We start from the raw sequence: 25141 nt of genomic DNA on the forward strand, positions 1-25141 counted from the left end.
ACTTGGGGATAGAAGTGATTTAGTCAAAGTAATGTATACTCACCAATCAAAGAAAGTACACTTTCGAGTTGATAGAGAATTAAATCCAGCTGTTCTTAAGCGCCTTCCACTCCATTGGAAGTTAATGTCAAACCCACCACAAATGAGTACGATTACGCTTTAGAAGCTAGTGAAGGCATTAAAACATATGATCCATTACTGGAAGATATGGGAAGTTATCAAAGATTGGTTGGAAAGTTGATCTACTTGACTATAACCAGACCAGACATTTGCTTTGTTGTACAACTATCGAGTCTTCCTACGTAATTGCCCAAGAGGTCACATTGACGCAAAGAATGAGGGTGGTAATCACCAAGACTAGGTGTGTTGCTAAGGAGAAATACTGGTAAGAAGTTGACAATATTCTGTGACTCAGACTGGGCATCATGCCCAAATACAAAGAGATCAAGAATGTGTTTTGAATCAGTCAGGGAGATCTTTAATCTCTCGAAGTCAAAAAAAGCAAAGATCCAATGAGCAAAGAGTCTACCAAAGTCGAATACGATCAACGGCAAGGAAATAGCCTTGTAAGAGCTGGCTAATGTGTTTGTTGAAAGATTTGCAAGGAAAGTTAAGCTCCCAAATAAGTTACATTGTGATAGCAAAGCCCATTCAAATAGCCGCTAATCCTATCTTTCATGAAAGCGTACAAACACATAGATTGTGTCACACCCCAACCTTGGGCAGGTGACTTGGCAAGACCGAAGGCCCGAGCGAACCAACCATGGCATCTACAGACATGAATATGAATAAGAGGCCAACAAGGTCGAATATGACACTAACAAGAACCAAATGTATCATCCCGCACGCAAAGAACCCAACAACGACCTATATATATATATACTAAGGCCAACAAGACTATATAGTCACAACTTAATCGACAATGGCCATGCAAAACATATATACACCGACAATCGGTCCGCAGCCTCTAAAAGAGCAACACAATATCAACAGACGGATGTGGCCCCACATACCCCAAAACTATACATATACATATGCATTTGTACCTATAGACTCACAACCAAAGAACTCGAAGAAATGAGTGCGACACTTAATCGTCGATCTCGTTGTCTTATCATGGATGAGGCACGCCGCCCTCGTTTATCAAGATCAGCAGTATGAATACAATAAGAAAAAAGATTTTCGCATTTAAATATGTACTGAATATGTAGGGCGGTAAGCACAAGCACAAATAATGTAAATAATATGAGAAGAGATTTACAAACAACCTGAAACTCTGTTCAAAGCCACTGAGGGCGACCATAACCACAACATAAATGTAAATGCATGCCCGTAAAATCATTCCTCACTGTGGAGGCATATATCATATCATATAACAATAATAAATCCCTCTCGGGTGAGCTCATCATCATAACATCATCTCTCTCGCCAATCGATCAAGTGGCAATGCACATGATATTTATTTACCCGCCGCCTACAAGATGGCAGAAAGAAGAAACATGTCTAGGTGCACATATAAGTGCCTACCCGGCCGACTATAGCGCGGATCGGTAATGAAAATAAACACACATATATATAAGTGCAATGCAAGACCAACCTCAAAAGAGATATCATGACAAGAGTCGAATTGACCTATCGTCGTTATCCTTCGACTAGCGTTATTGTCCCTACGTCCTTTGGTTTCCAACTATGAGACAACCAACACAAGAAATATGAAAGTTACGGAGTACGGATTTGTTTAAAGTAGACATCATGTTCAAGCTATCAAGAACTATGATCAATATGAACGTTGAAAAAAGAACGAACAAAAGAATTTTAATTTCTCGAGCGACGGACAAGGAAGGATGAGAATACTTAAATCTTCTTCGATGTGAGTTATTCATGAGAAAAGTGGCAGATTTAATCATATTTATCAATTTGAAGGAAAGCAGCTCGAATTTGATGAAACAATCCAATAAACGTTCCTTCGAGTTCTAGTCATGCCGAAAGATATAAAGTTAAGGACCCTACATACCTCGTTGATAGAGCTACACGCTCCTTCCGGTCCTTGAATACCTTATGAACGACTACCTACACAAAACGAACTATTCAAGATCAAAACCAAACTCATAGCTCATGAAAATCTTCACTTATACATTTAAGCAAGCAACTCAAGGCATAAGTTTGTAGGCTTTTTCAGAGCTCAATTTTCCCGCAAAACGCCACAAAATTTTACTTTCCTACTCCCCTCATCAGTACCATCCTATCCGTACCACCATAACTCCAAGCAACATGTTAAAACTATATAAAACACCAACAATCAACCCAAGTCCATAAGAGTTCATAAGAATTGCAAAAGCTTTATTCTATGGGGTTTCTACCTAATTTCTAGGTTTAATTACTTGTAAGGCTCAAAGAGATGAAGAGAAGGTTAAATCATACCTCAAAAGTTGAATAATACTCTACAACTTAATTTATTTCAAGATGAAGCTTTCTTCCGAAAATCGAAACAACGAGAAATCTACGATTCTATGATTGTCACGTGATTCCTTATGTTGTAATCACTTGATTTGCCTTTTGAACTTAGTCAGGATTGATGGAGAATGAATTTGGGAGAGTATAAGGCTGTTCTAGGGCTTAATATTGATGAAAATGAGGGCCTAAAACGTTGGGGCCTCTATTTATATCACTTAAGTTGGGCCCACTGCCTCAGGCGCTTGCACCCTTGTACGGAAATGCGAATTTCTTTCACTGATGTCGTATCGACAAACGGTTAAATGCGCTGTAAACTAGACTCGTAGACCTTCGATTTGATAGGTGGATCACCCCATAACTCCAAGTATATTGAGAGAAAAGTTCTTTCACATCTGACCCAAATTTCAAGAAATTTACAAACGTAACTTGCGACGACCTTTGTCGACTTCCGTATCACAACTCATTTGACTTCAAAACTTAACGTACGACTATCATACTATTTAACTACCTCAAAAAAAAAAAATACCTTCTTACCATGTTAGCAACCTTACGATACGACAACGCACGAAAACACGAGGTTTAACAGATTGATTGTCATTTCATTAGAGAGAAGTAAAAGATGGTCTGATTCAGCTAGTCTACATTAACACAAAAATACAGTTGGCAGACTTGCTAACCAAAGGTCTAGGTGTGGCACAACATCATTTCTTTTATGCAAGCTGGGAGTTCTGGACATATTTCACCCACCAGCTTGAAGGGGAGTGTTGAAATATAATGTAATATGGGAGTATATTAAGTATATCGCACTGTATATCAGTGTATACAGGCAGAGCTAGTTAAGTGAGTTCTTAGGTTGATAATTAGCTTGTGATTAGTTTAATGATTAGATGACAGTTGTCATTAGCTGTAACTGAATTCAGTTACAAAGGCACATTATATAAGTGCATGTGTGCTATGTAATTGTGGCTTGATCAATCAATAAAAAGTATCTTCTTCTTCCCTCTTCCTCACGATCACACTAAAACTGCCATGGCAGTGTTGTGCTTCAGCTCAAGCTGTTGAGCTCATAATTTGATAAAAAGATGATTTTTTTCGCCTATGTATTTCTCTGATAGTAATTCATTTGAAATGGTTTCTAAATTTTAGAGAATATTGAATAATGAGATAAATATTTCTTCTAAAAAGAAGGAAACATAAAATGAATGAAGTACGAGAAAATGAAACAGAAAGGTATGGCAATTATAAAATTTCAATCTATTCTAACTTTTAATGTCGTGAACTCGTCCACGCAAAGAAGTGAGTACTGAACAATTGTCCCTTAAAAGCAGACACGTTGTTGGAGCAAATGGCATTGTCGGGCCATATTAGCATGTAAACTGTCAATTATTGTAGTAAGTACGTGATTGCAAAGAACTTGTCCCCAATACCAAACATCATAGGAGCCTAGGAGCTAACATGCTTCCACGTACACCATTAGTGCAACAGATCACCATGTTAGTTTATATCATTTCATTTAGGCCAAACCCATCGCCACTTACCGTGTCCGCTTCTTTCACTAATACCTCAACCGACCTTGTTCCATTTAGACACCTCAAAGGCAAGAATCGATGTTTCATTTAGACACTTTTTTTCGAATCAGCTAAAATTGCAAAATGAGTGTCATCCACTCGCAACGACGCGGGGTGGTGACTAATTAAAATAGGACATATGGCAATTGGATGTAAAATAATAATTTAAAAATCAATTACAAGATAAAAGAAAAGGAAAAAATTATTTTTCACCAAAATAAATAAATAAATTACCTACTTTTCTAAACCCTCCCCCACCCACCCCACCCCTCCTTCCCCCTTTCTACACCTCTACTACACGCGCACCATTTTTTTCTTCTAAAGGCTCCATTTTTATTTTTTTTATTTTCATTAGATTTTGATCCATTTTGAAAGCATATAATTCAAAATTTGGCACTAATCTATAGCCCCCAATTCATTATTTTTTTGTTTTTTTTGCCCTCCAATTCGGAAATTTGATTTTCGAATTTGAAGCTTTAAGTTACGTTAATGGCGAGTTCCTCAAATCTCAACCAAATAGAACCAAATTTCGGATTCGAACTCCTCACGACGTTCGGTTCTTTGAGATATCACCCACCGAAAATGGAGCTCGCTTGAGGCAACCCGAAAATTCAAATTGGAAGCTTTGAGCTTCAACAATGGCGGCTTTAGCTTTCTTCTTCAATGGAGATATGCTACATTCGGGAAAAAATTGCGATGGAGAAGGCGTGTTTTAAAAGAAAAAAAAAATGTGACCTCCATGGAAGGAGCTTAGAAGCTCGGAAAGAGAAAATAATTAAATCAATTAGGTGCGCTAAATATTGTTCTTAAGAGCATTAAGAACTTGTTCATGATGTATTCAGAGTTTGGTTGAGAATCAAAGTTGTTTGAATGATTTTTGGAGCCGGGTTTGATGAGGAACTTATTGTATGTGCTGAAAAAAAAAATTTGCAACCAGGTGGTGTCAATTTGTTAATTTGTAGTGGAAGGGTTTGTCAATTTGTTATCACTGCATATGCCAAAAATTTATCCTATGGTAGTGTTGCGGTAGCAAGTTGATGGTTTATGGTGGAGGAAGTGTTGGAATGAAAGAGAAGGAAGAAGAAGACATAAAAAATAAAATAAAAAATCGTAAAATTAAGCTCTTCACGCGCCTGTTTTGTGTGAAGGTCACACAATTTTCCAACTCAGCGAAAAACGCCTAAATGAACCATCAGTTGCCCACCTGAGGTGTCTAAATGGAACAAAGCACTTGGGTTTCAAAGAAAGTTTTGGAAATTGGGCTGATGTCTGACGATGGGTTTGGCCTTTCATTTACCTTTTTTCGGATGAGTTGTACGGAACAACTTCCACCTTTGTATTTTTCTAGGGAAAACAAATCTTTTTTTCAATTGAGTAATTTTGTAGTTAAATAATATGGCAACGGCATGCATATTCTGTTGAGAAGTGTCAATCAATGAAAGGAGAGTGCGCACACGGTCAAAAGTGACCTACTATAAATCTAAATGAGAAATCTTTTCTCTGGAGATTTTTATTTGATTCCATTTTAAAGGATGCAGACCTTTGAAAGTGATTGGAATTAATTTGTGTCTTAAGTTAGTTCTGTTCAATTTAATTAGTATTTTTAATAATTCATTTCTATAATTTTATAGTCCCTTCATTTTCGTTTCTGGTTCAATTTGCATTTTGCACTTCTCTTAAGAAAATATTACAACAATAACAATAAATCCAGTGTAATTCCACAAATGGAGTCTGGAGATGGTATACCTTGGGAGGTAGATAGGTTGTTTCTGATAGACCTTCGACGCTGAATAAAGCAATAACGAATTAAAGCAAGTCAAATAGGGAAAAGGAAATAGTGACTACAACACAACATTATATTAAGCGAAGAACAAGAGGGAGTAAATACTAACAGAAATCAAAGGACAAGAAATTATAGGAAAATAAATACTGCGACTACTAGTAAAGAAGAATATACGAGACAACGCACCACTACCCTACTAACCTTCTAACCTAATCTATGTCCTCCACAACCTCTTATCTATGATCATGTCCTCGGTAAGCTGCAACTGCGCCATATCCTGTCTAATCACCTATCCCCAATACTTCTTCGGTCTACCTCTACCTCTCCTGAAGCTATCCCTAGTCAACCCGTCACACCTTTCAGACTGGGGCATCTGCGCATCTCCTCTTAAGAAAATATTAACTCATTTATTACTTTAATTACTCCTATTAACTATGCTTTGAAAATTTAAACTTAGACTACTAATACTCTGGTAAGTTTGAGAAATGATAACTTAGAGCCCGTTTGGATTGGCTTATAGCTTAAAGCTGTTTGCAGCTTATAAGCTGAAAAAAATAAGTTGGGGTAGGCCAACTTATTTTTTTTTTGGCTTATAAGTCGCTTTCTACTTTATAAGATGCTTTAGATAAACTAAGTTAAATGGGTCCAATTATTTTTTGAGCTTATTTTAAGCACAAAATGACTTTAAGTCACACCCAAACACTCAAAAAGTTAAAAACAAATTTTTATAAGCCAACTTATAAGCCAATCCAAACGGGCTCTTAGTGATGAGGGTAATTAAAAGAAAACATAAAGAATATATTTTGTGTCCAAACTTCTGACAGACTTAGTCGGCGTTGAAATTGTTAGGATTTAGGGCCTTATTAATTTTAGTGTACGTGCGTTGCACGTGTCTATCACGTTAATTAAAAAAAAAATACATGTACAAGAATAACAACTTACATGAAATAGCAATTGACGTTGAAATAGATACAACATTCATTTAAATGACAAAAGTAAATTTATTGCATGACGTCTTGGTCGAATTCAAAAGAATTGAATAACTTTCAAAGTTGGAATTTGCAAAGACAAACAATTCACTTAAGTTAGTTATATAATATTTGTAGTTATAATTATTTTATATAAAGAGATAATAATAGTATGCTATACATTATTGTTGCATCTCACCTAATATCTCTTCATAGACGAATTTCTTGGTGCGTGTATTTTTTGTTGCTCTATCATATGACCAAACCTCCTACTGTCACATTGATATTCATCCTAAAAGTGTAGTATACAGTTGCTTATGTAAGAAAATATGTGCATTCAATACAGTAAAGGTTATTTGATCACATACTTTATTTATTGTCATCGAAAATCGGTACAAATAACTATTTACTTTAATGGAGCATACTTGATGTTAAAAAGGATACTACTGTAGAAATATACATGCATAATACAAAAGGATTCAGTTAGAAAAGTTGCAGTATTTCCTTTCTCATGGCGCAACTTGATTAATCACAGAAAATGCCGAATAAATTAAGCACACCACTACTTAGAGACATGAAAACTTTACAATCAATTTGAAAATTTGGCTTCTGACTATGAAAATTATCATGTGATTAATGATTTGAACAATTCAATTATCAGAGATTAAAAAATAATCACTACTTTTGACTCAAAAAGTGCATCTACAATAGATTTATATTAACTCGCAATAACATGATCTAAGAATTGAATTTTCATTACTTGAATTTTGCCTACAATTATTGTATGAAAAAACACCGGAAAATAAAAATATATGACAAACTTACAAAAACTATGATTCAATAATTCTGCCTCCAAAAAGCCGCCATTTATCTCTCTCTCTCTCTCTCTCTCTCTCTCTCTCTCCGGAGAGGCCTGTTTTATTACATAGTTTGAAACCATGCTTTAAATTACGTTTGAAAGATACAATGACATATTTTAAGTTGTATTTTATCTTATAGCTATAAAAACCCACAAATTGTGAAAACTATCAACGCATTCTCAATTGTTATACAATCTTACCAAATGAGCAAGTCATAGTTCATAACAAAATTAGTACACTATTAGAAGACCTTTCTAAAAAATACAAAATCAATTAATCAAACTCTAGTTCAATAAAAACGAAAATTTAACATGAATAGTAATGTAACTACTCTTTAATATAATCCTCCCACATAAATTAAAGGTTGGTAGACATAAATAAAGGTTGGTAGAAGTTAATGAGATTGGTAAATAATTGATGAGGGTAATTGTTAAAAATATCTACCAACTTATGGGTCTTTTTTACAAAATATAAACTTATGGGTTAAATTTTATATTTAAAAAAGTTGAAACCATGGTTTTAAACCCCAAATCATGCCTTTTTGGATGATTTGGGGTTTAAGACCATGGTTTGAAACCATAAGTGAAAACGCATGTCCAAACGCTAGTTTGGGATCATAGTTTCAAATCATGAGTTGAAAACGCATGGCCAAACGCCTACTTAATATATACAAAACAAACTTAGCTTTAAAGTGTTGGCTTCCAGGAACCCAAACCAATGAGTAAAAAAAGAGACAGGAACAATAACAATTTATACAAATACGATATAAAAATTACGGAGAAGACTTCCTATATAGTTCTACTAAGAAAGTATTTAATAAATAAAAATATAATTTATTTTAAAATCATAAATATTAGAAAAACTAATATGGAAGATATTATAATTATGTTACATAGTTTAAATAAGGAAATAATAATAATGTAAAATTCTAGTTGATTTGAGAATCCTAAATATTATGACTATAATTAAACTTTTAATTGATTTCAAAGTATTAAATATTAAAAAATTAATTATAACTTTAAATTGGGAGTTCCTTATAGGAAAAATTACATAGGGTACCTACTTAAAACTCTTTATTACAAAATATATAGATAGTTTTCCTTATTTACAAAACATAACGATATATTACGAAACATGACGGATTTTCATATATTTTTTTTAATTTATTTTTTTTTTTTTGCTCAAAGGCTTAAAAAACTACCTCAAATTTTTGTGTATGAAAAATGTATGAAATGTGATGTGTGAGCGAAATTTTTAATATAATTTTCATACACAAAATTCTAAGCGAAAAATATTATATGAAAGTTTAGGCCTTGAATATTATTTTCGATGAAAGATATACACATTTCGTTTCTTACAATGTTGTTGTAGTTGTATTATATTTTTCAAACCTTTTTAATATGAACTTTATATACAAAATTTGAAATTATTTTAAGTCTGTAAAAGTGAAACATGTTGTAAATTTTACGGAAATCTAACATCTTTATACACGAAAATGTGAGATATTTTAAGACTTGATCGAGATACAAATTTCATGCATACAAATTTTGAGCGTAATGTTTAAGCCTTGATCGAGATATACACATTTCATATGTTCTTCATACATAAAATTTATTTAAACGAACTTTTTAAGCCACTCTCCTTGAGAGCAAGATATACATATTTTTTTTCTATACACAAAATTTGAATGATTATTTTAAGTCTTGAAAATAATTAATATCAAAGTTGTATACAATGTTGTTTTTCCGGATTATTAAAAATAAAAGTGTCCTAAGAAAATAAATCAAGATTTTTTAACATTTTAAAAAATAATCAAGTTTTCCATATTTTTAACAAATCCATTTTTCCATAAAAAAAAAAAAAATCATTTTTCGGTTTTTTTTTTCTTTTTCAAAAACAGGTTTTAAAAAAAAAAAACAAATTTTCAATTTTTTTTTTTTAAAAAGGGTTTTATCCTTTTTTACAAATTTCATTTTTTATTTTTTTTTTTTTTTTTTAAATGGATTTAAAAAAAATCAAATTTTCAAATTAAAAAAAAAAGACGGGTTTTAAAAGCGGATTTTTTTAAGCCTTTTATTTTTATTTTAAAAAAAAATTGAACGAGATATAGACATTTAAATACATAAGGAGAGTGTATGTCACTCTCCCATAAATTTTGAGCGAATTTTTTAAGCCTTGAGCGAGATATACAAATTTCATACATAAATTTTTGAGCCAAAAAAATATTTAAAAAAATTAAAAAAAAGCATATTTTGTATAGGGTTTGTAATGTTATGTTTTATAAATATAAAACTATCATCACGTTTCGTAAATATTTCTCGTTAAGATATATATATATATATATATAGTTGTCCCTTCCTTATATAGACTGAAAAAAAGTTGGAAAAGTAGTCCTATGAAGAGAGTTAGAGAAAAGGCCATAAATAGTCCCTTATCTATGGGAGTAGGTCTAAAATGGTCCCTTAACTATACACTTACCGGTTTTAGTCCTTTACCTATTCAAAAACTTATCAAATTTGATCTCCGTCTATTTTTTATACAAACAAATAAAACCCATAAACCTCCGTGAGATTAATGTTAAACCATTCTTCAAACCTGTCTCTCTCTCTCTCCCCGCTTCTTTTTCCTCGAGTTCCTCTTGTTAAAAAAAAAAAAAAAAAAAAAAAAAAGAGCATTCTGGCACTGGTGTCACTCTCGAGTCTCTGAAATTCGAAAAGACAAACTCAGGCACACAATTTCTGTAACCATTCTTCTCAAACACTACTAAAAAACTGGCAAAAATCGACGGACTGCGTCGGTTATTTTTTGAGCAAAAATGCGAGAAAAAATATAATTATTTTTTATATTATTTTCTAAAATAAATCGATGGAGTCCGTCAGTTTTTTTTTTTTTTTTTAAAAAAAAATTATAAAAAAACCGACTTCGTCGGTTTTTAGAGCGAAAAAAAAGTATAAATTAAATCAATGTAAGTATATGAACAAAGAATATCAGTGTTCTAGTGGTAAAGCCCTTTAATGCCAAGGAACATACCGAGGTTCTATTCCAAGTTCCTACATTTCATTCTTTAATTTTCAAAAAAAAAAAAAAAAAAACGACGGGAGTCCGTCGGTTTTTTCAAATTTTTTTTTATAAAACCGTTGGACTCCGTTGGTTTTAACCGACGCAGTCCGTCGGTTACGAAAAGCGAGAGAGAACTTGAGGAAAAAAGTTGAGGTTAAAGAATGAACTTGAGGGAAAAGAAGCGGGGAGAAAGAGACAGGTTTGAGGAATGGTTTAACATTAATCTTATGGAGGTTTATGGGTTTGTACGCTTTTTATATAAAAAATAGACGGAGACCAAATTTGATAAGTTTTTGAATAGTTAAAGGAATAAAATCGGTAAGTGTATAGTTAAAGGACCATTTTAGACCTACTCCCATAGATAAGGGATTATTTATGGCCTTTTCTCAAGAGAGTTACGTTCAAGATGGATAATTCCGGTTCCTTCCTATTAAGAGATGATAGTCCTACTTCCTTTAACATACACGTTACCTAAATAAGATCTCTTAGTTACTTTTCCAAAAACTATTTGCCAAAGTTAAAACGGACTCCAAAAATAATGTGATTTTTTTTTTACTTTTTCAAAAAATAAAATATGTCAAATATTATAAAGATAATTAAATAATAATTTGAGGAAAATAGTAAATGACAACTTTGTCTATTGTATAATCTTTTAATGAAGCGCAAAAAATTCAATCAACATTTCTAAGACCCTTCATTCTTTCAATCTAGGACTCTAAAACCTAAAAAAAATAAAATTACGTCCTATAATAATTACTTTACCATGCTCCCTTACTTCATCTTTTCTCGTTTAAAAGAGTACTAGACGGCCTACGCCCGTGCTGCGCACGGGTCCAACACCTTAGATTATAGTATATCTATGTGTATGTAGTTGTGTTTGGATAGTGATAATATATATGTATATATATACTATGTTCAAAACACGATTAATATAATATTGTAGTTTGTGCTCCGTATCTAAAACTTTATTATATTAGTGTTTGCTACGAGTACAAAATCGGCAAAAATTTATTAATATTTTTTAAAAAAGAAAACTTGTTTGAAAGGAAACTATTTTTCTCTCTTTGAGATAAAACAATAGCAATATTTAAGCATCAGTTGATACTTTCAATTTTAATTCGATTAATTTAAAGGTGTAAAATACTTATTATTTTTTATCAAATTTTGATTTGGATAATTCTAATTCAAATTATTAAATTAATTTTACATGTTTAAAACGAAACAAAGTAGAAATTGATTTTCTATTTAAACGAAGAAATACTATTTTTTAATTTTTGGTAAATATTCTCGGTTTAGCTCATTTTACTTGTCATGTTGTCTTTTGCATGATTTTTTAAGAAAACGTCGATCAGAATTATAATCTGACTAATTTATTTTATTCATTATTTGATCTCCATTTGATTTTTTTTTTACGACATTAATTTCTTTTCACATTTATTAGAGTAAGAATAAAAATAAAAAAAGTAATTAAATTCTATCTTATTTTAAAATATAAATATTTTAAGTATATTTATTTTAGTAAACATAGCAAATAAATGACATAGCGAAATAGCAAATACAATAGTTTAATAGCTAGATTAGATCTCAGGCTAATATAAAAAAAAAAAAGAAAATTGTATTGTTTGGCTACTTAACCTTTTGAAGAAAAGCAATAATATGGGGTTTATGTTTTTGCTGTACAATAATTTCATTTGCTCCCACTAATGGATTGATACGCATGTGGCAATGAATCCATCATTATTGACTTAATGGGATACTTTGAAAATTACGTCAATATTGTTTGATTTTTAATATGAGGTGCACTTTTTTTTTTTTGGACATTATTAGTTTGCACTATTATTATGCATATATATATATATACTATGTTCAAAACACGATTAATATAACATTGCAGTTTGTGCTCCGTATCTAAAACTTTATTATATTAGTGTTTGCTACGAATACAAAGTCTGCACTTTTTTTTTTGACATTATTTGTATTTTTAATATGGGGTTCACTTTTTTTTTTTATATTGCTTGATTTTGTTAATATGGGGTCCACTTTTTTTTTTCGTGAGTTGGATATATATATATACTATGTTCAAAACACGATTAATATAACATTGTAGTTTGTGCTCTGTATCTAAAACTTTATTATATTAGTGTTTGTTACGAATACAAAGTCTGCACTTTTTTTTGACATTATTTGTATTTTTAATATGGTGTTCACTTTTTTTTTTTATATTGCTTGATTTTATTAATATGGGGTCCACTTTTTTTTCAGTGAGTTTGGAGATGGTGGGTTTTTTTTTTTTTTTTAATATTACTTGGTGTTGTGTAGTATGGGGCCCACCCTTTTTTTTTTTTTAATGGACGGATGACGAAGCATGGGTCTAAACCCATGCTTCTATATAGTTTTGATATTGCTTGATTTTATTAATATGGGGTCCACTTTTTTTTCCATGAGTTTAGAGATGGTGGGTTCCACTTTTTTTTTCTTCTTTTTTATTTTTTTTAATATTACTTGGTGTTGTGTAGTATGGGACCCACCTTTTTTTTTTTTTTTTAATGGACGGATGACGAAGCATGGGTTTAGACCCATGCTTCTATATAGTTACTAGATAAGCGGAGCCCGTACAGAGCACGGGCCCAACATTTTCTATCCTCGGATATTGCATTTTGATTTGTATAGGATATTTTTGTGCCACAATTTCAGGTTTTGAATGAGAAAAAAAAAGTTAGGTTTTGACTCATTTTATAAAAATAGTTTGTGTGTCACAATATGATAGTAATTCCCCGTGGATCATCATAACTTCTGATGGATGAGCAAAAACTTGCCTTGCCAAAAGTCCTTGAGGATTGTCCGGACTTTAGTACAAATTATGTCATAAATTTAAAAATGACTCACAATTATAACTAAAAAAAATGACTCACACGTTTTGGTGGATCTCAGAATATGAATGGTTGGGCAAAAACTTGCCTCATATATGAAAGCAAAATTCTGACAGATCGTCTAAAGTTCTGATGGATTGGTAAACCTCTCTCTATATGCGGGATTTTTATTATCAAATTTGTCTTTTATTAAACTAAATAACTATGAGTATTCTAACGTAATAAAGCACATTTTTTCAAATATTATAAAGTTCAAGAAATGAATAATTTTATATTTCAAGATTCATTTATTGCAGCAAGATCGAAGGTAGCAACGCGATGTGGAAACTAAATTATGTAAAAACAGTGAACGAATGTTAAGAATTCCTTAATTTAGTTTTGATATATTTTGATAATAACATGTTTCGAAAAGAATATTTGTCATGACACACAATTATTTGCTAGAACTCTTGAGATCCAACTTCATTTTATTAAGGTCAAAAGGAACACCTGGGTCATCGATACTAATTCGTTGTTAGTTTCGGACTATGTAATTCTGAATAAAAGAATCTATAATTATAGTAGTATGCAATTTATTAAGAAAAAGAATAATAATCATAATTTAATGTCAAAACAATTGAATCTAAAAAATCTATTCTCTAAAAAATGAAAACAAAAGCACTACGCGACATTAGTACATGGAACGAATGATGAAACGGGAAGTTAAGTTCGTCGAAAATCAGAATTATTTCCCAGCGATTGTGTTTTTAGCTTGAACACACCCTTTGAGAAAGATAATTTTAAGAAAATAATTATTACTTTTTTTATGATATAAATGATTATATATTTTGGACTAAATCTAAAAATTAAAAATATCCAATAATATGACCGGGAGAAGGCAGTAATGTATACGTACAGCAAAAACAAATTTGAACTATGAACAGGTTCATAAATATGATTATATAAGCAATGGGCAAGTTAATTGGAAAAAATTATCGGCCATAGTCATAATAATAAATGACCACACTTGAAATCAATACGGCTATATCAAAGGGCTAAAAAGTCAAAGACAGTCAAAAACTAATAAAGCATGTACAACAATCAACTTATTTGGAGTAATTACCTAAATATGAAATTATCTAAATACCTTAAAACCCTCTTCTATAATAGTACAAATAAAGTATAAATATAAAAAATATAAATATAAATGTGGGCCGCAGTTGCTTTTGCTATTTCACGTTCAATCCTTTGTTGGTTCCCTATTCATTTTTTTTCTTTTTAATATATGTGGACCCCATCTTTTAATTTCAGTTGACCATTGAGGGAGTTCATGGTCGACGATCCTGGCATGAACTCCCTCTTCTATAAAGTATAGCTAGAGATTGCCTGCGCTATCCAACATAACACATATTAAACATTAGAATATAGTTTTCATTTCATTTTAAAACAAAACGGATTATACGCACTGTATATTTTTTGAGGTTGTTATTTAAATTTTGATTTCTCTCAGTTCAGTGATCTAAATATTTATTCTTTCAAATGTCGTTGAATAACTCTTATATTAGGAATCAGGTCTAAATGCTCACTTAAAATCGTCTAAAAAGGCAAAAATATCACAAATATGTCAACTAGAACTATGATATTTACCTATAAACTAAAATTCCGAAGGAACTTTCATAAAATAATTCAATAATAGGCAAAAAGCATTCATAGTGTAATCATATACATGAGAAGTTTTAGCAAGTGTTTAAATTGTTGAGGGGCAAAAAAATGAAAGTGCTACTTCGATGCATTTGCGTTGCATACTGTACTGTTAATGTACCATAGTGCTTCCTCCCAGAGAACCTTTTTACGTTTTTCATTATACGTGTGATATCTGTTTTGAAATTGTGATTATTTAATTTGCACCGCATAAAATACTTTGTACCAATTTTTTTCTATTTTGATGATTCAAACTCGAAATCTCTTGTTAAGAATGAAGAAATTATTTCTTTCCATGATTTAATACCACAATCCAAACTAGGATTCTTAATATTTCAAGTTTTGTTATATATGTTGCCTTCTAATTCTCATTTTTTTTTAGTATAATGTGTAATTGGTTAAACCTTGTAGTAACAGAAGTAAAAAGGAAATAACTAATAAGTAGTCTTGATTTAATTATTTTGCAGTAACCAATGATATAACCCACCTATTCCTTGCGTTTCTGAGTATACATGTGAAGTATTTTTTTAGTACGCGTTTGATCATAGATATCAAAAACAAATTCACTTTTTTTGGAATTTTTAAAGTTGGAGTTGGAGTTGGAGTTGGAGTTGTGTTTAGCCATAGTTTTTGAAATTGTAGTTTTTGGTGAAATATAATTGCAAAAAAGTGAAAAAAGTGAATTTTTTTTGAAAAATAAGTTTTTTAAGTTTTTGGTATTCCGGAATACAACTTCAAGTTGTATTCGGAATATTTATGGCCAAACGCCCAAAAATGAAAAAAAATTCAAAAAAAAAGTGAATAATTTTTATGGCCAAACGGCACCTTAATTTGCTCGTAATAGTTATGCAAATATAATGGATCAGCAATCATATATACGTGGAAGCAAAGAGTAAACCAAATGAGATAAAATAAAAACAATAATTACCTTTGAAAAGCAGCGAATGCTGTCAGTGCACATGCATGAAGTTAGAGTTCAAGTGGGGCCGACCGTTCAGAAGGGTTTGTAAAAGGGTGATTTGGTCAACACTGCAAAGATTTTATACAGGTGCTACAGTAATTTATTTTTTCAGCCAATAAAACTGCTTGATTTCGTTACAATTACAGACATATCCTCATGGGTCCATATTACAACAGGCAGGATTTATTTGATGCCCTTGGAATGACGACGATCCTGCTTCAAAAGCTGGTGCTTCTATAATAGTAAAAAAAAATACTAGTACTTAAGTTCACTGTTTTAAAACAAACAGATAAGGAAAAGTAAAGAGTCTATCTAAAAAGTATGATTGAGCAAAAGTAAAGTTGGACGAATTAAAATTATGTTAGGATTCATTTTTTAACGATTTATTTAACAGAAAATTTTAGTTAATTTGGCGTCCTAAATTTTAGGTACGTCATCCAAATAAAGAAAGGTTTAATGACAAAATTTTGGATTTTCAAGTTTTAATTATTAGGAAAATTATTAAATGACTATTTTGTCTATTGTAGAGTCTTTTAATGAAGGGCAAAAAGTTCAATCAACATTTCTAAGACCCTTCATGTTTTTAATATAGTATAGATAGATTACATTGACCCAAATATTGTTTTTGAAATTTTTATTAGAAAACAAAGATACACAATCTTTGTTTCTAACTTGGAACCAGAACAAAACTAAAAATTTGTCAATATTAATCGACAAACTTTAATGGAATCCTTTTGACCCTAAATATTTTTTCATTCATCTACAAGAATCTTTAATTTAGTTATATATTATGTTTTTTTTCCTATAACCTTTTTCATTTTTGCTATTTTATCTGACCTAATATCTCTTTATAGATGGTGTCCTCAGATGCAGTTTTGACTATTCTGTCGTGACTAAAACACTAATTATTGGCATTGATATTTTCTTTACAAGTACAACATATAATTGTCTATGTGAGAAAAGATGCTTATTTCCACGGCCGTCAATCATGGACTATCAAAAGTTTATGATAAGGAGTGCGGAATACTAACCTATTCTACATTAGTTGCTAAAGCATAAACTTAAAAGTGGCAATTTGGAATTGAAAGTGATAGAAAATTTTACGCGGTTCTTTATTTATAGATAATTAATTGGTTGACACTTAACAACAAAAAGAGGACTTCTAAACCTAAAAGAGCACCTCAAAGTGCTACAAAATCTCCTAACGTGATTTTACTATCTTATTACTTTTCTTTTACAAATATGGTATATTAATTATTGCTGATATATGACCATAAAAAATGTTTATACAAAACAAGGTAGCGGGCAAAAGCCTTTTTGAGGTTTTGTTGTGAAATAAAATAAAGAGCGGAGGATAAAACCCGCTTGTTATGCCTTGCTTCTACTGTCAGATGTAGTCGAGAATTATAATTTTGTCCGATATATATATATATTACCTAAGATCCTAGGTCCTCCACTACATGCACCTCCACGATTAATAAATCCTACATCAATGCAACAAACGAATCAGCAACCATCTCAAGTATTAACATAGGCGTATGTAGCCTTATGTTTATGGGTCCAATTCAACCCCAAACCTTCAATGCAGAGCATAAATTAATGTATAAATATTATTAAATTGCAAAAAATAGTAGATATGAATCCATTACTTTAAAATATAATTGCTTCAGAGCTAATAGTCTTAACATTGAACCCATAGAGTTTAAATCCTGGATCCGCATCAGAACATTAATACTTACTGAGTTTATAAACTAAAGTGTCTAATATCATAATCTGGCTTGATATCAAGCGGAGAATCAAACCAGTAAGTATAAGCTCGGCAATTTAATCCTCTGATAAATATTTCAGTTGCCTAAAAGAATATTTTAGTTGCTTGATTCACTTCCTCGAGCAATTTGTTGCTCCTGAAGTTTTTATATCAAATTAAAATCTTAGTGGTCTATCCATAAACTTATTAGCACCAGATGACTAAATAAATACAAGCATACCTTATTACATTCATAGCAAAGCTGGAACAATGATTTCACTGCAAATTACATATCAAACATTCACTGCAAAATTCATATCAAACCCCAATATGTGAAAACAAATGAATTCATTAATGAAAAAGAAGTAAAAACTTATTTAACCTTAAAATGTAGAACAGTTAGATTTATACCCATTTGGGTGCCAAAGATATGCGGCTACATTCAATCAAGGATTTAAATAGCGTGATATATGATGAAATGGACAAAGAATCAAATCTAACCAAGTGTTGGATACGTATGACCTCGGGCTAGGAACCGAGGTCAATATCCTTTCGTCACGAGCTATCAGAGAGAAAAATAAAATAACACTCAAGAACAGATGGAAACTGATGCAATAAATTCGTATGATTGTTGATATGAATTCTTTCTCTCCTGTTTCTTTCCAACCCCCTTCATGAATGAAGGCCTCCCCTTTATATAGTAGAGGAGTTTCAAACCTAGTATAATTCTAAATAGAGCAAGTAAATGCGATAAATATTTCAGTTGCCTAAAAGAATATTTTAGTTGCGATCGCCGAGCAATTTGACGCCGAAATATCCTTAGTGAGGGCGGATATTTCGGTCTTATAGCAAAGCTGTTAATGCCACCAATCATCCTTCCTTTATCGCCTCGTACTGACCCCAACTCGAGCTCCTCGATCCCGGTGAGGTGGTCGTGCTGCACCCGAGTATAACCATGACAACGGGAAACCGAGTGTACTTGTGTCCTCGGTTTTTATGATTGTATATCGATAGTCCCCCCATTTCCCGTGGTGCGATTCTTGCAAGTAACGGCGGGGAATGGGAAGCTTTAAGTCCGGTGAAATCTCGGTCTTCGCAATGGCATGTTGGGTCGTTATTACTCGCCGCCAAATCTTTTTGGGGAATCCTCAACGAACCGAACTCTTGTCCCTGCTACGGATCCCTTAAATCTCCTTACATGTAAAAGCCCATGCCTTCTTTCTTTCCCATGCATCCTCACTTCTCCAAATCTCACTTTGTTCCTCCTCTAAACCTACTGATATTCCTGCATTGAATCCCACAATACTCCTCGGATTTTCAATCTTTGTATTCCGGTGGTGAAGATACGTACTGTTAAGGAAAACCTTCCACGATCATGGCGTACGTTCCATTACTGACTCAAGGTGAAGGCCCGTCTTTATTCATACCATTGGCTGGAACCGAAGGTCCCGATAGGGAGTTAGAATCTATTGTTGCGGGCATTGTCCCGTCGGGTTTTAGTTACACGAATGACTGTAAAGTTCTTCACCATCTTGATCCGGTGGAGGATTTCGAATCTCTTATCGATGATAGCGCCATTACCACGGTTAGGGAAGATTGTCGTCTAGGCGCGGACGTTGACCTTCTCCCCGTTGGGGAGGGTGTGAAAATAACTCATCATGTTCCTGGCTATTCGTTGTTGTATACGTATCCGCTGCCGTAGGGTTCGTCTCACATTCATAGGATAATCGAGGACTTAACACGCCGATATCGGGTTTGTATCGGGCAGATAGCCCCGCAAATTTGGAGGCTCGTGTTCTATATTAAGAAGTTAGCCAATTCGGCCGGTGTGGCTTTTACCCTCGACCACTTGCTTCATTTATATGTACCTCGAGTGATCCGCGGGGGAATCGTTCAGTTGATTCCTAGAGGAAGCCGAAGCCTCATTGACCCTGAAGACGATTATGATCAGGGGTGGCTAAATCGGCTTGTGATGGTACGCACGGTTCAGCCCCCGCCCTCTCTGGTTGATTTTCTAAAGTGTGGAACCATAACCGAACCCCGTCGAGCCTATGCTCGAAGGCACTATTTTGACGAGTGGGTGATTGCCCTTCTCGGGGTTTCTCGTAGCCTAGGGCGTTCTTAGAGAAGAATGGCGCCGAAGGGTGGAAAGGCAGGACCACGGTAATTTCTTAACCTGAATGTTTTTACCTTTATTCCTATGCATCATATCTTGACTTAATGTCTTTGGGTTTCCAGGACTTCGGTCGAGGAAGGCTCCGGCGAGATCGATGGCAACCGAGGATGTAGCTCGGGGAAGAGAACACAGTGCTCCACCGAGGCCGCCCCGGGCGCGGGGAGGCGGCGATTTTCCCATTATGCATTCGGGGGTTGGATCTCGAGTCCGAACTCGCCATATCATGGGGACTCGCCTGGAGATGCCTTTGGGTGAACGCACACCAGTGATTGTACTTGATGAGGAGGATCTGCCGGAACCGAATATCCCCGGGTCGTCTGCCTCCGGTGCAAGTCGTGGGGACAGCTAATCGGTATCATCAGCTACTGCCGCGTCCCGTGACTATACTCGGAGATCTCATCCTCCGACTCGTTATTTCGAACCAGGATGTGGCTGCTTTACTTTCATTTTTCAATCACCGGTCGTAGAGTAAGGTTTTTTTTTTTTTTTTTTTTTTGATGATGTACTGGCGTACCCGGCACAGTCGGGGTTTTATGAAATGGGAAAAGAACTTTTGCAATCTTGCAACTGGTTGTTATTGGACTTTATCGAGCATTCCCCGTGTGATGTTTTGTACCTAAACTTTTAGCATATGCCTTTGTTGTATTCTATCAATAATTTTTTATTCCATACTTCGCATGAACCCGGCGTGTCTTGCTTCTGGTTTGAATTTCATAATTCATAAACATTCATACCATAACCGAGCATCCGGTTAGTAAACTCGACTATGACCGGTTCGAAACAACACCCTTCGCGAGATATTTATAAGCTTTCACATGATCATGGAGGGATTTGTTCGAGGTTCCGACCTAGGTCTCTTCGGAATGTCGATTTGTTCGATCACGACTTGTTGGTTGAGCGGATCCCCCCCGGTTGCTTCTCTCGTACGCTTCCCATGATTAAATAGGATCAAGGTCCCATCCGTCACATCTGTCTGACACCGCCACGTGTCATTTTTACCTTCGTTGTGCTCTGAACTCTTTAATCTTCAAACCTTCATACCTTCATATCTTCATATCTTCATCCCTTCTTCTTAATCGCTATTCCAATCTTCAACCCTTCGTTTTAGACACCTTTATCCTTATACTCTCAAAATAACGAGCAAATCTTCAAAAGCTAAGGCCGGTGAGACATCCTCGGCTCCTAAACCTGAACCGCTGCTATCTGACTTCGTTCCTCAAGACTACTCAACAGTTCGAGATTTTAAAGTTGAGAAACCTTCTCAGCAGGGGGATCGAGGTGTCGAAATATCTGCATATCTGTGCACGATACCCCCGAATAAACTCGAACAAGTCAAAGAAGATTGTGGGTGGAAAGGGAAGGAGGTCGTTATTCCCGACCAAGATGAATCCATAACGACCCACGTAGATGGGTACTTGAGCGTTTATACCTATCCTTTCACCTTCACCACACTCAACCCTGTGGTGGTCGATTTCTGCATTTGGTATGAGGTCACCCTCGGCCAACTTCATCCGTCATTTTGGAGGATTATTGTGCTCCTCCGGTATTTCGCTACGAATGCGAATATTCCGTTCATGGTGCCACACCTTCTCCGCCTGTACAGCCCCGTGTCTTCAGAGAGGGAATGGTAAAACTCTCCAAACGAGCAGCAAAAACGCCCTTCTCCGGTTTAGATGAAGATAGGGATCGAGGCTGGCAAGGCAGGTATGTCCGAATCAGGACGGCGGACCTTATCCCTGCTGATAAATTACCGTTTCCCCGAGAAATGGAACCCAAAACGTAAGCAAATTTTCATCGATGTGGTTTGGCCGCGTGCCGTCCCGATTCTAAACCTTTTGTTTGTTCGTGTGTATGCGATCGTCGAATTAGTGCGGTTTCCAACCTCGACCAATGGATTGGAAAAATATGCTCCCAAACCGACTTATGCCGAACGCATCATCGTTTATCCCCGGTCCCGTTGGGAGGGCGGGACCAAACTAGCCTTTCTCCTTAAGTGTCATCCTTTTTGCCATCCGTGCCGTACCCAATTGGTTAAATAACGTAAGCTTCACGGGATTGTCAAAGGCCACCGATGAGGTTACCGAGGCCTCGGCCCGACGAGGATATCGGAAGTCGGTCGGGGAGGATCGATTGTACGGAGGAAAAGAAAATCCTCTGAATCATCTCAAGCCCCGTCCCAGGCTAAGAAAAGATCGAGGGATGTCACTCGAGAGGCCTCATCGGGAGGTACCCCGGCCCGCGCTCTGGATGCTGAGGTCGTCGGTCAATTATTGGACTATTCAGACGACGATGATAAGGTTTGGGGTGGGCATTGTCTTATTGACGAGCTCCTCGGGCATGACTTACCTGGTTCTGCTGCAGCTACTCCACCGTTGGTGGAAAGTTCAAGCCGAATCCCGTGTGATATCTCGAAGTCGACCGGTGTCGGGATCTCTCAAAAAGTTGGGGTCTCTCGACCTATGCTTACGCTCGAAGTCTTTGAAAAAGCGCCGGCCACATTGGTGGCTGGATCGAGGAGCAACTTCCTCGATATCGGCTCTAAGGTACCTCTTATCCCGCCTTTGTACGGTATTGGCTCCGTCCTCCGTCAAAGTTTGTGGCCTCATACGAAACGATAATTTGCATACGGGATTCTCCACGCCGCCATTGGTGGACATTCTTGCCGATCTTGAAAGCCAAAGCGGGGTGACCGAGCGAAGGGCGGCCCGGTCATAGAACGAAAAATACCCTCTCGGGCATGTTCGGGTTTCGAGCGTCTGTCCCGTCACGTGGCGGAGCGTTTCGGGGTTAATTAAAGCGGCCCCAGATTGAGAAATCATTTCACCCAATTAATAGTGTCGACCAAGTCGGAAGAGGTTGATTACCTTTAAGGTGTCGGCCGATATGAACATGTTATCGGGTCTGTTGGGGGTATCCAGGTATCGTATCTTTGGTGTCCCAAAGAGGACCATCGAGAAAATGGCCGAGGTTAGCGAATCGTCTTGTTCAACGAGGCTCGGCCACGCGTTGAATCGGGTAAATCTCATCCTTGAATTCTTTTACCCAAATTATTTAACTTCATGTCTTCGTTTTAATATTCGTTCCCTTTTTCCTTTTAGGCCTCCGTGCTTCACCATGCGAGTTTCCACCGGTTTAGGCACGAAGTGGGTCGGCTCAAGGAGGAACTTGACATTAAGAGTCAGGAGGTGGACGAGCTCATGGCCTTATATGAAAAGAAATTGGAATATATCTCGTCTCTCCCTCTCTCCCAATCGGATCCTCTAGCGAGCGGCTCGGAGTGAAGCCGCCGAAGCCAACCGGGAACGTGACCGATTGGCGAGAGAAGGTAAAGGCTTTGAAATCTACAATAAGTCTTTAATAGCCGATGCTAATACCTTTCTCGGGCCGGAGCTTACGTCGGCCAGATCGATCAACTCCGGGCAGAGCTCGATGGGATCAAACCTGAGCTTGATTCCCTCCACGAAGCAACCGTTGGTGCTGTGGCCGAGCGTAATATTCTCCGGGAGCAATTTCGATCGTCTTCGGAACAAACGAACAGCCTTAGCGCATCGCTTGCTGCTGCCGAAGTCGAAAGGGATCAATTGAGCCAGGTCATCACCGATTTGCAAGCTGAGCATGGAAAGGCTCTCGATCAGCTCTCGGGTTATGATGACATGCTCGAGCAGTACAAGGCCGATGTGACTGCCGCCGAAAAGGCCAGTGATCTTAGAGCTGAGTACGAGCGATGTTTGTCCCGGAGGAGGACCCTCGAGGAAGTTCAAGCCACTGGTGTGGACTTATCAAGTTTGATCGAGGAAGCAAAAAGGCTTGAAGCAGAAGCAAAGGCTGCGTTCGATCCCGAGGATTCTGATATTGACGCTGAGTCGGCCGATGAAGAGGCCGAGGAATCGGATGAAGAATAGTTCGGGGCCTCGCGCCCCCTCTTTTGTTTTTTGAATACTTGTTTTGAGGCCACTATCTGGGCCTTTGTAAATCTTGCTTTATGTATGAACGAATCGAAATTTGTGTTTGATGTTACAAGGTGTTTTTTCGTTTCATTGTTTGCTTGGTTTATGTCTTCGTTATAATTTGCCATATTGCGGCCAAGATAAAATTCGAACGGTAACGGCCCATGATCGGGCTTTGGTTCGTGCTGTCGTTAGTCTTGCTTTATTCATAATTTGCGGGCGACCTCGATTGTGATAATTTCGCATTTTTAGACGGTTTTAGACCATGGTCTTTAACTGTTATGCACTAGTTTAGACCATAGTCTTTAACTGTTTTTGCAATAGTTTAGACCGTAGTCTTTAACTGTTTTTGCAATAATTTAGACCATAGTCTTTAACTGTTTTTGGTATTTGGCAACATGGGATCCTTTTGACCGAAATAAGCCTTTTATTGAAAAAATCGGCCCGGGATACATTCGTAATTGTTGCCGTGGCAAGAACAGACTAAGTGGACACGATTCAATCGATCGTTTGGTCCTTACATCTGATCCTATTGTTCAAGCCTTGGCTTTTACATAGTTTCGACTTAACTCATGATATAGTAGTCCCCTAGTATTCGAGTTCGAAGTATGAGGGCTCGGGTACTACTTGATCGTAACATGCAGTCCCCGGTTTTCGGTCTCTAATCTATGTTCTACATTCGTAGCACGCTGTTCGGCGCTGCCTCATTAAAAACCTTGCCGAAAACCCACTTCGGGACAAAACGGTCGAAGGAAAAAAGAGTGCAGCACGTGCTTTCAGTCCTAAGTCTATGACTTCCGAGCTGCCGATGTGCCTTTTTCACTTCCCTCGGGTTGCATCCCTGCATGGATAGGTCGAATAAAAGAAAAAAAGAAAGTTATTCATACCTTTAACAATAATATCGCTTCGGTGTGCCACGTTCCGGTTATTTTTCGACGGTGTCCATCTTCGTTTTCGGAATTTGATAAGAACCTTTCTCGGTTATTCCAGTCACTCGGTATGGACCTTCCCAATTCGGGGCTAATTTCCCTTCGTGAGGGTTCTTCGTATGAAGTGTGACCTTCCTC

This window comes from Lycium ferocissimum, chromosome 7 (genome assembly GCF_029784015.1).
Source record: "Lycium ferocissimum isolate CSIRO_LF1 chromosome 7, AGI_CSIRO_Lferr_CH_V1, whole genome shotgun sequence".
Classification (NCBI taxonomy): Eukaryota; Viridiplantae; Streptophyta; class Magnoliopsida; order Solanales; family Solanaceae; genus Lycium; species Lycium ferocissimum.